Source organism: Psammomys obesus, unplaced genomic scaffold, assembly GCF_907164565.1.
Source record: "Psammomys obesus unplaced genomic scaffold, mPsaObe1.curated_primary_1811, whole genome shotgun sequence".
In the NCBI taxonomy this organism is placed as follows: domain Eukaryota; kingdom Metazoa; phylum Chordata; class Mammalia; order Rodentia; family Muridae; genus Psammomys; species Psammomys obesus.
The window spans coordinates 6,217,727-6,228,786 of record NW_026585609.1 but is presented as its reverse complement, the minus strand read 5'-3'; positions in this window follow the sequence as shown (position 1 = coordinate 6,228,786).

The following is an 11,060-nucleotide window of genomic DNA, read 5'->3' as shown; positions in this document are numbered from 1 at the left end:
CGTCTTTCCCTGCTGCTGACAGCAGATGGGAGCAGCCCCTCCAGCTCTGGCTGCCATGCCTCTCCACCATGAACAAAAACCAACCCTTCTTTGCTTCCGTTGACCTTTTCATGGATTTTTGTCACAGCAATAAGAAGAGCAACGAGCACACATGTGTTGGGGACACGGGACACGCTGCACTGTTTTATTGTGTGTGTTTGATTTTATTTTTTATTTATATAGCACGAGTGTGTGGGTGTCCACAGACCCTAGAAGAGTGTTAGAAGGACCCTGCTGTTTGAGGTTGCAGTCCTCCTCATCCGGATAGGTATTCTGAGCTGGGTGTTAAGGTGCAGGACTCCTCCTCCTCAGCAGGACCCCCTGCTCTCTGCCCGACTTCATTTGCAGAGTAGAGTCTCTAGACACAGATGCCCTTCACCACATTTGACATATGGCCTTTCACACAGCTCCCTGCTAGCTCTCCCCTCCCAGTATCCATATGACAATTAGGTACTGTGTTCCCACTCATATGAGAGGAGCATGCTGTTTAATGCAAATCAAGCATCCTTAAGGTGCCTAGTTCAAACCAATTATGTACACCTATCCTTGGTGCTCCCCCATCCCCCACTCCCCAAGAGATATATAGTGTTTGTTCTTTGGAATTAAAGTTGAACTGGCTCCCAGAAGTGGTTCCCCCAGTGTTCCATCTCCGTAAGTGCTCATTGGCCTTTTCAGCCATGCACCTCATCTTGTGCCCCTCCTGACTTCCTGGGCTGGTGGGAGACAGCCAGGCAGGAGGAGAACTACAGAAGAGAGTATCGGATCTCCTGGAACTGAAGTTTCAGGAGCTGTGAATCTTCTGACATGAGTGCTGGGAACTGAAACTGGTCTCTGGGAGAGCAGCAAGCACCCTTTGCCGCTGAGTCATCGCTCCAACCCTACAACTCTTCTTATACATAAATACACTGTGTCCTAATTACATGAGGGTAATTAGCATATCCATTTCCTCAGGAGTTCATTATTTATTGGTCATGGGGACATTGCAAATCCTTTCTTCTGATTAGTTTGAAATGTCTAATCAGCCGGATGTGGTGGTTCATACCCATAATTCTAGTACTGGGGAGGTTGAGGCAGGAGGATTGCCATGAACTTGGGGTAGCCTGGATAGGGAGTTCCAAGTCCGTTTAGGATTGGGATTTATCTCAAGACCCTGTCTCCAAAATCCAAAACATATTTCTCCTACTTCTTAACTGCAGCTATGCGCATGTGTTTATTTCACCCAACGTAATGTCTTCCAAGATCATTTGTTTTGTCAGAAATAATACAATTGTGTCCTTCTTATGTCTGGAGAGTACCGACCGGCAATGAGGTTGATTAGGTTTTGAGATACATTAGATAGGTACACCAAGAACTTGAGCTCTGCACTGACTAGTCCACCATAGTTTGAAATAACTAGGAAGATTAGGCTAGGTCATGAGGAGACCAGTACCATTTTGGGTTGCTCTTCTCCAGGTGCCATCTACTCTGGTTTCTCCCATGGACTGGAACTGGTTCTCCTTTTGTGACGGTAGCAGGAATGTTTGTCGGTTTGGAGGATGGGGAAGGCCCTAATGGCTCAAGGCTCTCAGGTGCATGCACCCTGATATCCTCCTCTTTGGTCTCTGAATCTCACCGTTATCACAGCGTAGAGTCTCTTGACCTTGGTATACAAGACCTGCCAGTCAGGCGTGGCACAGCATTCCTTGAACTCTGCAAGGCTGATGATTGCGCCCCAGAACTGCTTTTCGGCAGATTCTGCCCTGTGGCTATCAAGGAGAGGAGCCTATTCAAAAGGTTCCCTTGAAAGTGTATCCTTCCCACAGTGCCACAGGCCGTCTGCTCAACCTAAGCCCATTTATGTGCTTCCTTGTTCTTTATTTTTAACGATATTAGCATCATTATCATTATTATTGTGTGTGTATGCCACCTGGGGAGGCCAGAAGGGGTATTGGATCTGGTCAGTGGAAGAGAACAGTAAGCACTCTGAGCTGTCCCCACAGTCCAGCTTTCTCATCCTTTTTGGGGGGTGGGTGGGTGGGCAGGGTTCAACACAGGGTTCCTCTGTGTAGACCTGGCTGTCCTGGAATTAGCTCTGTAGGCCAGGCCAGCCTTGAACTCAGATATCCACCTGTCTTGTTCTTTTTTTTTTTTTTTAACTTCTCGGAAGAAACCTCCAATGTCATAGTCTTCACACTTGCCGCTTTCCCTTCTTGTCACCACTAATGGAGACTTTTTTTGTTTTCTTTTCTTTGAGTCTCACTCTGTGGCCCAGACTGCCCTGGAACTCACCTCAGTCTGTTAGACGATGACATGGTGGGTGTGAACCACCATGCCCAACGTTAGCTGAGAAAAGAATCTTCTGAGAGTGAAGCAGCGAGTAGGGGCAAAAAGATCGCCACAAAGCCACTTTCCTCACTGCCCACGGAAGCCTCTGGTAGCTGTGAGGGACCCCCACGAAGCCCTGTGGAATGTCCATAGGAACGGTCGGCCTCAAGGGAAGAAATGCTTGTAGTTGGTTATTTTAAAGACAACCCTACCCAATCCTAGTCAGGGACTGCCCCAAAGAATGCCAGCTCTCAAATTTCCAGCTTTTAGAAAAAAGGATTTCCTTCCCCACCATTCTCTATAGCTGTCTGTCTCTGTCTCTCTGTCCCTCTCTTCTCCCTCTCTCTAACAGTATCTTGGTGTGTAGCCCATCTGGTCTGAAACTCATGTGTTCCCTGACTGCATTAGGGATGCTGGGATTATAAGCGTGTGCCATCAGCCTGTCAGATTTAGTCATTTTACACAAGCTTCCAGGATAATCAATGGGTTGAAAAAAAAAAAACAAACCTATAGTTACAAATGTTAAAATATTAGCATATTGCATGGCTGTGGCTCTGTCTATTGCAGTCATTCCCATGGATAATACGGCATCTTTGGCTCACAAGACTCCCTGCAAACTGTTTCCTAGGTCTTTCTTGATCTCAGGCTCTTGCGTCTTCTTGGTTTTCTAGTCCCACCAGGCAATGTAGACTTCCTGCTCCACCAAGGAAATTATGACACAAGGAGGCACCAGAGGCACATGTGATTAGAGATAAAAGTCGTCCCTAGAGGCCCTCGTAGCTCCTTAGTTGGAATCGTGATGGGCTTTCGTGCAAAGAGATAGTGTTAAGTTAATAATGAGAAGACTTTTAGTAAGTCACAGCTCTTCTTTCCCTCTTGTTTTCCCTTTGAGACACATCCAAGGCTAGCCTAGGACTGCTGATCTTCCTGCCTCTACCTCCCAAATATGCCAATTCCACGTATGCATAGTCCACCATACCTCCTTGGGACTCATATTTCTAGGCCAGACAAATCTCTCTCACCTAACCTCTTAATGTTGTGTTTCTTTACTCATTAACTTAACTTATTACCCAAGTCTATGTATATGCATTTATGTAATAGTTTAAAATATCATTGTCCAAGAACTCATTTACTTTATTTACTGTGTCCTATCCTTGTACACATGCACAGTTTTTCATACTAACATCATTGTTAACAACTGTTAAAAATACAATCCACAGATATAACTTAAGATTCTTTGATGTTTCATTTTTGTTTCAGTCATAGGGTTTCTTCTCTGTATCCCAGGCTGGCCTAAAACACATGGAATCCTCCCATTTCAGCCTGTCAAGAGCTAGGGTTACAGCCTGAATCATCACATTGGGCTAAGATATTTTTGTAATACTATCTTATTAGAGGTACAATCAAATCACTGAGGTTTTTAAAGGAAATAATTTTAAACAATACTTTGTTTTTATGTGTGTGTGTGTGTGTGTGTGTGTGTGTGTGTGTGAATGTGTATGTATACCCGAGGAAGCCAACAGAAGGACTGGATCCTCTAGAATTATAGGATGTTGTGAGTCATGAAATGTGTGCTAGAAACCAAACTCAAGTTTTCTGGACGAACAAAACTTGCTCTTAACCTCTGGGCTATCTCTCCAGCCAATGTTTTTTGTTGTTGGTTTGCTTTGTTTTTTGATTATGTGTGTGGTGTGTGTTAGGTATTCTCCACCTATGAAATGAGCCAGTTCAAGCCAAATTAAAGTGAAATAGCAGGTTTATTGGGGACAGCACTCGGTTTACTGGTCCCAAGGAATGGGGCCAGGAAAGTCTCCAGGCATACCGGGTAACAGAGAATGTGAGGTGAAAGAAGAGTGTGTACATGGGGTGGGGAGAGAGAGAGAGAGAGAGAGAGAGAGAGAGAGAGAGAGAGAGAAGAGAGAGGAAATGCAGGAAGGTGGGAGCCAAAATGTTTGGATTATATAGTAAAGCGCCTTCAGGGAGAGGAAGCCCAGCTCCTGGGCTGGAGAGTTCAGTGAAAAGGACAGGATATGCCAGCCGTGCCCTGTAACAGGTAGGTTCTGAGGGATGCTGGCGAACCTAGAGGCCAGGTCCACTTTGGTACATAGGCACCTCAGCTGCTTGTTCCAGGTCTGAAGCCCAACATATGGGTGTGGATATGCCTGTGCGTGCAATTGCCTTTCGAAGGGGGTTAGGACTCTCCTGAGCTAGAGATGTAGACTTCCGGAGTGGTGTTGGGAAATGAGCTGGCATAGATGCTCTCTCTGGTGCCTCTGGTTCTTTGCTGTGTGTTAAAGTCCTTAGGCTGATTTCCTTTTTGTGGTAAAGCTGTCACGTTGACATGCTTGGCACCTGCTTTTAACTTTGAGGGACCGCTGTCTTCCCATCTCAGCTTAGTTCTAACTTTGAGGGACTGCTGTAGTCCCATCTTGGCTTAGTTGTCTTATAATTATGAAAGGCTCTTACATATTCACGTTCAATGGTATAAACAAAGCGTATTTAGTGATATTTGGTTTATGTTCTCATATGGTTAACTTCCCTTCTATATGGAACTTCAACTTTTCCCTCTGAATGTTCAGAGAAGAACCAAAGACCCAGGTAAATTATCCATTTTTCCTCTTAGATTGGATGGAGCATGGGCAGACTTGTAGAACTGGGATTGGTCAGGAAGGGTAGAAGCTAATGTGGTAGGTGGAGGGCAGCAAGGCCTGGCTGTTCACATTCTCTTTGCCCTTGAGTCACCGTATTTCTTCTTCTGGGTTGTGGGCGACAGGATCAATTCTGAAATGGGGGAGGGGTCTTATAACTTGAAATCTAACAAATTGTGTTAGGCAACTAGTTTGTTTGAAATTAAAAAAAAAACAAAGTGTGTGTGTGTGTGTGTGTGAGAGAGAGAGAGAGAGAGAGAGAGAGAGAGAGAGAGAGATTGAGGAGAGAGAGTATGTGTGTTCATACTGGTATGAGTATAGAATATACCATGGCATGTTTATAGAGGTCAGACAGCTTTTGGGAGTCAGTTCTCTTCTTCTACCATTTGAGATCTGGGGATCAAACCCAGGTCTTCAGGCTTGGCAACAGGCACCTTCACTCTCTGAACCATTTTACTGGCCCCTAGTTACAGGTACTAGCAGGCTTGGAGGTCACTGGGGAATCCCTCACTCATAAATGGCAATTTGTAAAACCTAGAACAAAAAATATAAGACTGCTGTTGGGGCCAGCTGGTGGTGGCACAAACCTTTAATCCAAGGGCTGGGGAGGTGGAGGCAGGTGGATCTCTGAGTTTGAGGCCAGCCTAGTCTACAGAGTGAGTTCCAGGAAGCCAGGGCTCATCGGAGAAAACCTGTCTCAACAGAAAGCAAACAAAAACCAGCCAAAGAAAAAGACTGCTGGTGGAAAGAATGGGATCTGAGTCATATCTCTGTCCCTGGATGGGACCTTTCGAATTGACTGGAAGGCCACTAATACAAAATTATCATATCTTACAAGATTGTCATCCAGGGACAGGCTTTCTGATAGAGAACAATGCTGTATCGTTGCTTCCTTCCACAAAGATCAGTCAAATGAGGCCATCAATTGCTTGGGCAGGAAAAAGCACCCCGGAGAAGCTGTTTGTTCTTAAGACTTGATAAATACCATAAATCCATTGTCCTCTCTCCTCTGTAGTAAACTACTAGCTACTCTGTGCAGGTCCTGTGTGGATTCCTCTGATGAATGTCATGAAGCCCAGGAAGCCAAAGAGAAGCTACAGCGAAGCCCTCATGGCTGTTGATCTGGGAGTTTATTTATAGTCAGTTCTTATTAAAAAAGACAGGGGGAACGTAACTATTTTGGGGTTGGCTGTCTTCAGGGAGAATTCTGGTTTCTATGGCTTGTTTTGGGGAAGAGAAATCTGAACTTTTCTGGGCTGTCTCAGCAGAGAATAATGGGTAAGACATATGAGGGCAGTCGAGGGCCAAGAAAACTTTGCTGTTGAGGCTTTTGTATTAGCTTATTAGTTTTTTCCCTTATTGCTGTGATAAAATGCTTGTCAGAAGCAGCTTAAAGAAAGGATTTCTTTGGCTCATGATTTAAGAGAATGTAGTCATCATGGTGGACTCTGATGCCGGCTGACAGGCTCATGTGACTGGGTCTCGCCACACCAGGAAGCAGAGAGTGCACTTCCTACTCTCCTCCTTTTCTCCCTTTTGTGTTGGGTTCCTGGAAATCTGTTCGGTGGGGATGGTGCCACCCACATTCTGGGTCAGTCTCTATCTCATGTAAGATTCTCTGGAAATTCACAGACAAGTTCTAGTGTGTCTAAGGCCAGTCAGATTGACTTTGAAGCTCCATCATGTTGGTGTAAAATTTTTAAAAAAGTGTTGGCCAACCGTTCATTACCTTTAAATTCACTCATCAACTTTTTGAAACTATGCATGAATGTGGGGAGACTTTTGGCACCACAGCAGACTTCAGCCATTTTGCCTGTTGCTGAGAACAGAGCACATCTGGCTCTGCTGATTAGGAGCACTTCTTGGAAAAATGTCTGACATACAATTAAGCATTTGCCAAAGGCCATTAGGCTTGGAGCATCTTAAGATCTCTTAGCAAAACATTCTTGCAGTATCTTGTACCATAATAACCCTATCTTGTGAACACCCCGTGGTCTCTTGTATCATAAACTATCCTGGTGTCTCTCTCACGCCATAAAATATCTTGCCATCTCCTCAACCATAAAACTATTCTATCTCCTGCAGCCATAAACTGTCCCGCTGACACATTTTCCCTTCCTGCCTTCTCCTTATAAAGTTGAAAAATTCGAATACATTCGACTGTCTTGTCTCTTCATTCTTTTTGTCTCTTGTTCCTTTCCATTCCCACTCCCCCATTCAGGGTCTCCATTGACAGACCTGTGGGCTGGGTCACATGAATTCTTCAACTTCCTAGATTTTCTTATTAAAAGGAAGATGACTAATTGTGGTGGTTTGAATAGGTATAGGTCCCCTAGACTCATGTGTTGGAATGCTTGGCCCACAGGGAGTGGCACTATTAGGAGGTGTGGCCTTGTTAGTGGGGTGTGTCACTGTGGGGGTGGGCTTTGAGGTCTCCTATGCTCAAGTTACACCCAGTGTGGCACAGTTTCTCCTTGCTGCCAGTAGCTCAAGATGTAGAACTCTCTGCTCTATCTCCAGTACCATGTTGGCCTGCGTGCTGCCATGCTTCCTGCCATGACAATAATGGACTGAACCTCTGAAGCTGTAAGCCAGCCCCAATAAAATTTGTCCTTTATAAGGATGTTGTCCTGGTCATGATGTCTCTTCACAGCAGTAAAACCCTAACTAAGACAAGTATGTATTCTAATTTGCACTTTGCTTTTTTCGCTTAACTCTAGAGTGGGATGTGTGGGTCATCCTTCTGCTCTTTCTTAACTCAGCATTGCCTGAGCTTGTCTGGGTAGCGCTAGAGGGTGCTGGTAAATTTGGAAAGTAGCTCGGAAGTAGTAACTGGGAGACTGGAATGATTGATCAAGTTGCAATCAGGAAGGCTGCAAAAAGAATGTTTTTCTGGGTGTGGTAGTGCATGCTTTGATTCTAACACTTGAGAGCAGAGGTTGGCCAATGGCTGTGGTAGAACATACTTTGGGCCAGGTGTAGTGGATCATGCCTGTAAACCCAAGACAGGAGGATGGCAATGAGCTTGAGGGTAGCCTTGGGCTGCATAGTGAGTTCCAGGCCTGGCTACCACATGAGATCCTGTCCCCAAGTCACACATTTTGGGGTCAATTGCAGGAGTTCAGCTATGGACATATTTTGTTCTCAGATGTCTGTTAAATGTTCTGGAGAAAATTCTGAGGAGGTAGTTCAGAACATACCAATCAGCCTAGGACTCAATGGTGAAGCCCAGGCTGACTGAACATGTATGTAATTTGGAAGCTAATAGCTAAGGAGTCTGATAGACAGGAGGAGTCAATGCTTGAGGCTAGCTAGCTACTCTTGTTTCATTAATTTCTAAATCTAGTAGAATTTGGGTACCTGAACTTAGCCCCTGGGTGAGGTTTTAAGTACGTACTACCGTGCTTGGCTTTTTGTGGGCACAGGGACCTGGACTCAGGCTTTTATGTTTCTGCAGCAGTTACTTTATGGGCCCCAGCCTCAACATAGACTTTTTTTGTTTGTTTGTTTTTTTTTGTTTTGTTTTCAGTAGTTTCTCTCTGGTAACTCCATCTTTAAACACAGTTTTTTGTTTGTTTAGAGTCTCCTGGCTGGGTGTGGTGCTGCACGCCTTTAATCCCAGCACTCAGGGAAGCAGAGGCAGGCAGATTGCTGTTAGTTCAAGGCCAGCCTGGTCTACATAATGAGTCTGGGATGGCCAAGGTTACACAGAGAGACCCTATCTCAAAAAAAAACATTAAAAAATAAAAATAAAGAAAGACTCTCTTCCGGTAGTACAGGCTGGCCTTGAATTCTCTGTCTCCTGATACTGGGTTTACAAATGTGAGTCACTGGTATGGAGAGATGGTTCAGTGATTAAGAGCACTGTCTGCTTTTCCAAAGGACCCAGGTTCAGTTCCCAGCACCCACATGGCAGCTCACATCTGTCTGTAACTCCAGTTCCAAGGAATCTGACAGCTTTACACTAATGCACATAAAAAAAATTAAACTATTAATCAAAACAAAAAACAAATGTGAGTTATCAAAGCCAGCTGCTTTCTGTGTTTGTTCGGCTGTAATTCTTTAAAAAACTTTGCTGCTTTTAGCTGGACATAGTGGAGCTTACCTTTCATATCAGCACTCAGGAGGAAAAGGCTGGTGGACCTATGTGAGTTCTAGGCCAGCCAGGACTACATAATGTGACTTTTTTTTTTTTTAAAGCGTTTTAATCGTTCATCAAAATAAATGAATGCTTCCCTTTGGGTAGCCACACTGCCGTCACAGTAGCATACTTCCAGGAAAGTCACTATTGACAGTTTGGTATTAATGCGCGCGCGCACACACACACACACACACACACACACGGGGGAGGGAGATACGAACATTACAGAAGTTTTTATAAATTCCGTTTTGAACTAATTACTTATCCACTTCTGCCTTCATACTTTTATTTAAATTGTAACTGAAGAACAGGTAGCTTTGAGGCTAGCGGTGTGGCTCAGTTGGTTAGTGCTTATCTAGGCTGCACAAAGCCCTGGGTTAAATCCCCCGGGTATTGTGATTCATGTCTTTAAACCCAACACTGGGGAGGTGGGAATGGAGACAGAGGCCAGCCAGAGCTACCATGGTGGGACAATGTAAAAATGAAACAAAACAAAAAGCAAACATACAACCCCCCCCCCCCCAAGAGATTAGGTTCCTATGCTACTTGGATGCTGTTGGAGGTCAGCAAACAAATCTCCAAACTGTGGTGCTTGACATGCTGGCACTTGAATTAACGGACGCTGGATGTCTTTAGAAGCAGCTTTCTGATCTTCTCCCCACCGCCTCTTGCCCTTGTTCTTTCCCGATCTGAACTCCAGAAGCCAAAAGTCTTCCTGCCCATCACAGGCCATAAACAAATATTCCTCTAATCTTCCCTCGCCTTCCTGTATGGGAACTGGCATTATAACTTCTCTGTGGAACACTTTGATAGTCAGCTCTTTCCAGCATGAACCTGCTCCACACAAAGGGAGGAAGAGGGAGGCTGCCAGTCAGAGGCCAAGATCTGAATAGACCTCCATGCTGGCTTCATCTACTTGGTCTTGCCACAGTTAGCTCTGTGTCTTTTCCCATTTCTCTACCTCTATCCAGGAAAGAAAGATAATAAAATCTCTCAATCAAGAAAACAGTTTCATGGTTCAGAGCCAAGTAATAAAAATAGATAAGTAAACACACTTTTCTCAGAGGAAGGAGATTTCGTTGTTTTTGAGATTTTAGCATGTGTGTTATATAATGTCTTTGCTGGTGATTAAAAGACAGAATAACTGGTCGTAGTGGCACATGCCTTTAATATCAGCACTTAGGAGGCAGAGGCAGGTGGACCGCTGTGAGTTCAAGGCCATCCTGGTCTACATAGTAAGTTCCAGTGAGATGCTGTCTGAAAAAAGCAAAGAAAAGAAAGGAAGAAAGAAAAACTCCATTAAATTCCTGTTTCAGCTGGGTGTGGTGACACACGCCTGTCATCCCAGCACTCTGGGAGGCAAAAGCAGGCAGATTGCTGTGAGTTGAGGCCAGCCTGGTCTACAAAGTGAGTCCAGGACAGCCAAGTCTACACAGAGAAACCCTGTCTTCAAAGTCAAAACAACAACAACAAAATTCCTGTTTCATAGAATCAGTATATCTTCCGGTGAGCATCTTAGCCTACTCTGTTTCCTCATTGGAAGGTCGGGGACGGGACGAGTACCTATGCCGTAGGGCTGCTGTGATCGTGAAGTGGATTAACACAGGGGGAACAACGTAAAGAACTTTGTGTGAGAATTCGCCAGCAAGGAGCGACCCCTCCATCTTAAGTTGTCTAGGGGGATGGAGGTGAGTCCAGCCCATGTCAAAGTTAACAGCATCTGGGAGCAGGAAAGATGGCAGGGAGAGAAAACCCAAGAGCAGAACAGACCCAGATGTGTCCTACTGGAGAAAGAGACACAGTGATGGAGCCAGAAGCAAAGACCTGGGGGAACAGATGTGTAACAGAAGGTGAATGACTGAGTCCGGGTGAATGCTAAGGCAAGTTTGTGCGTGGGCGGATCTCAGTCAGTTTGGGTGGGTCTGTCC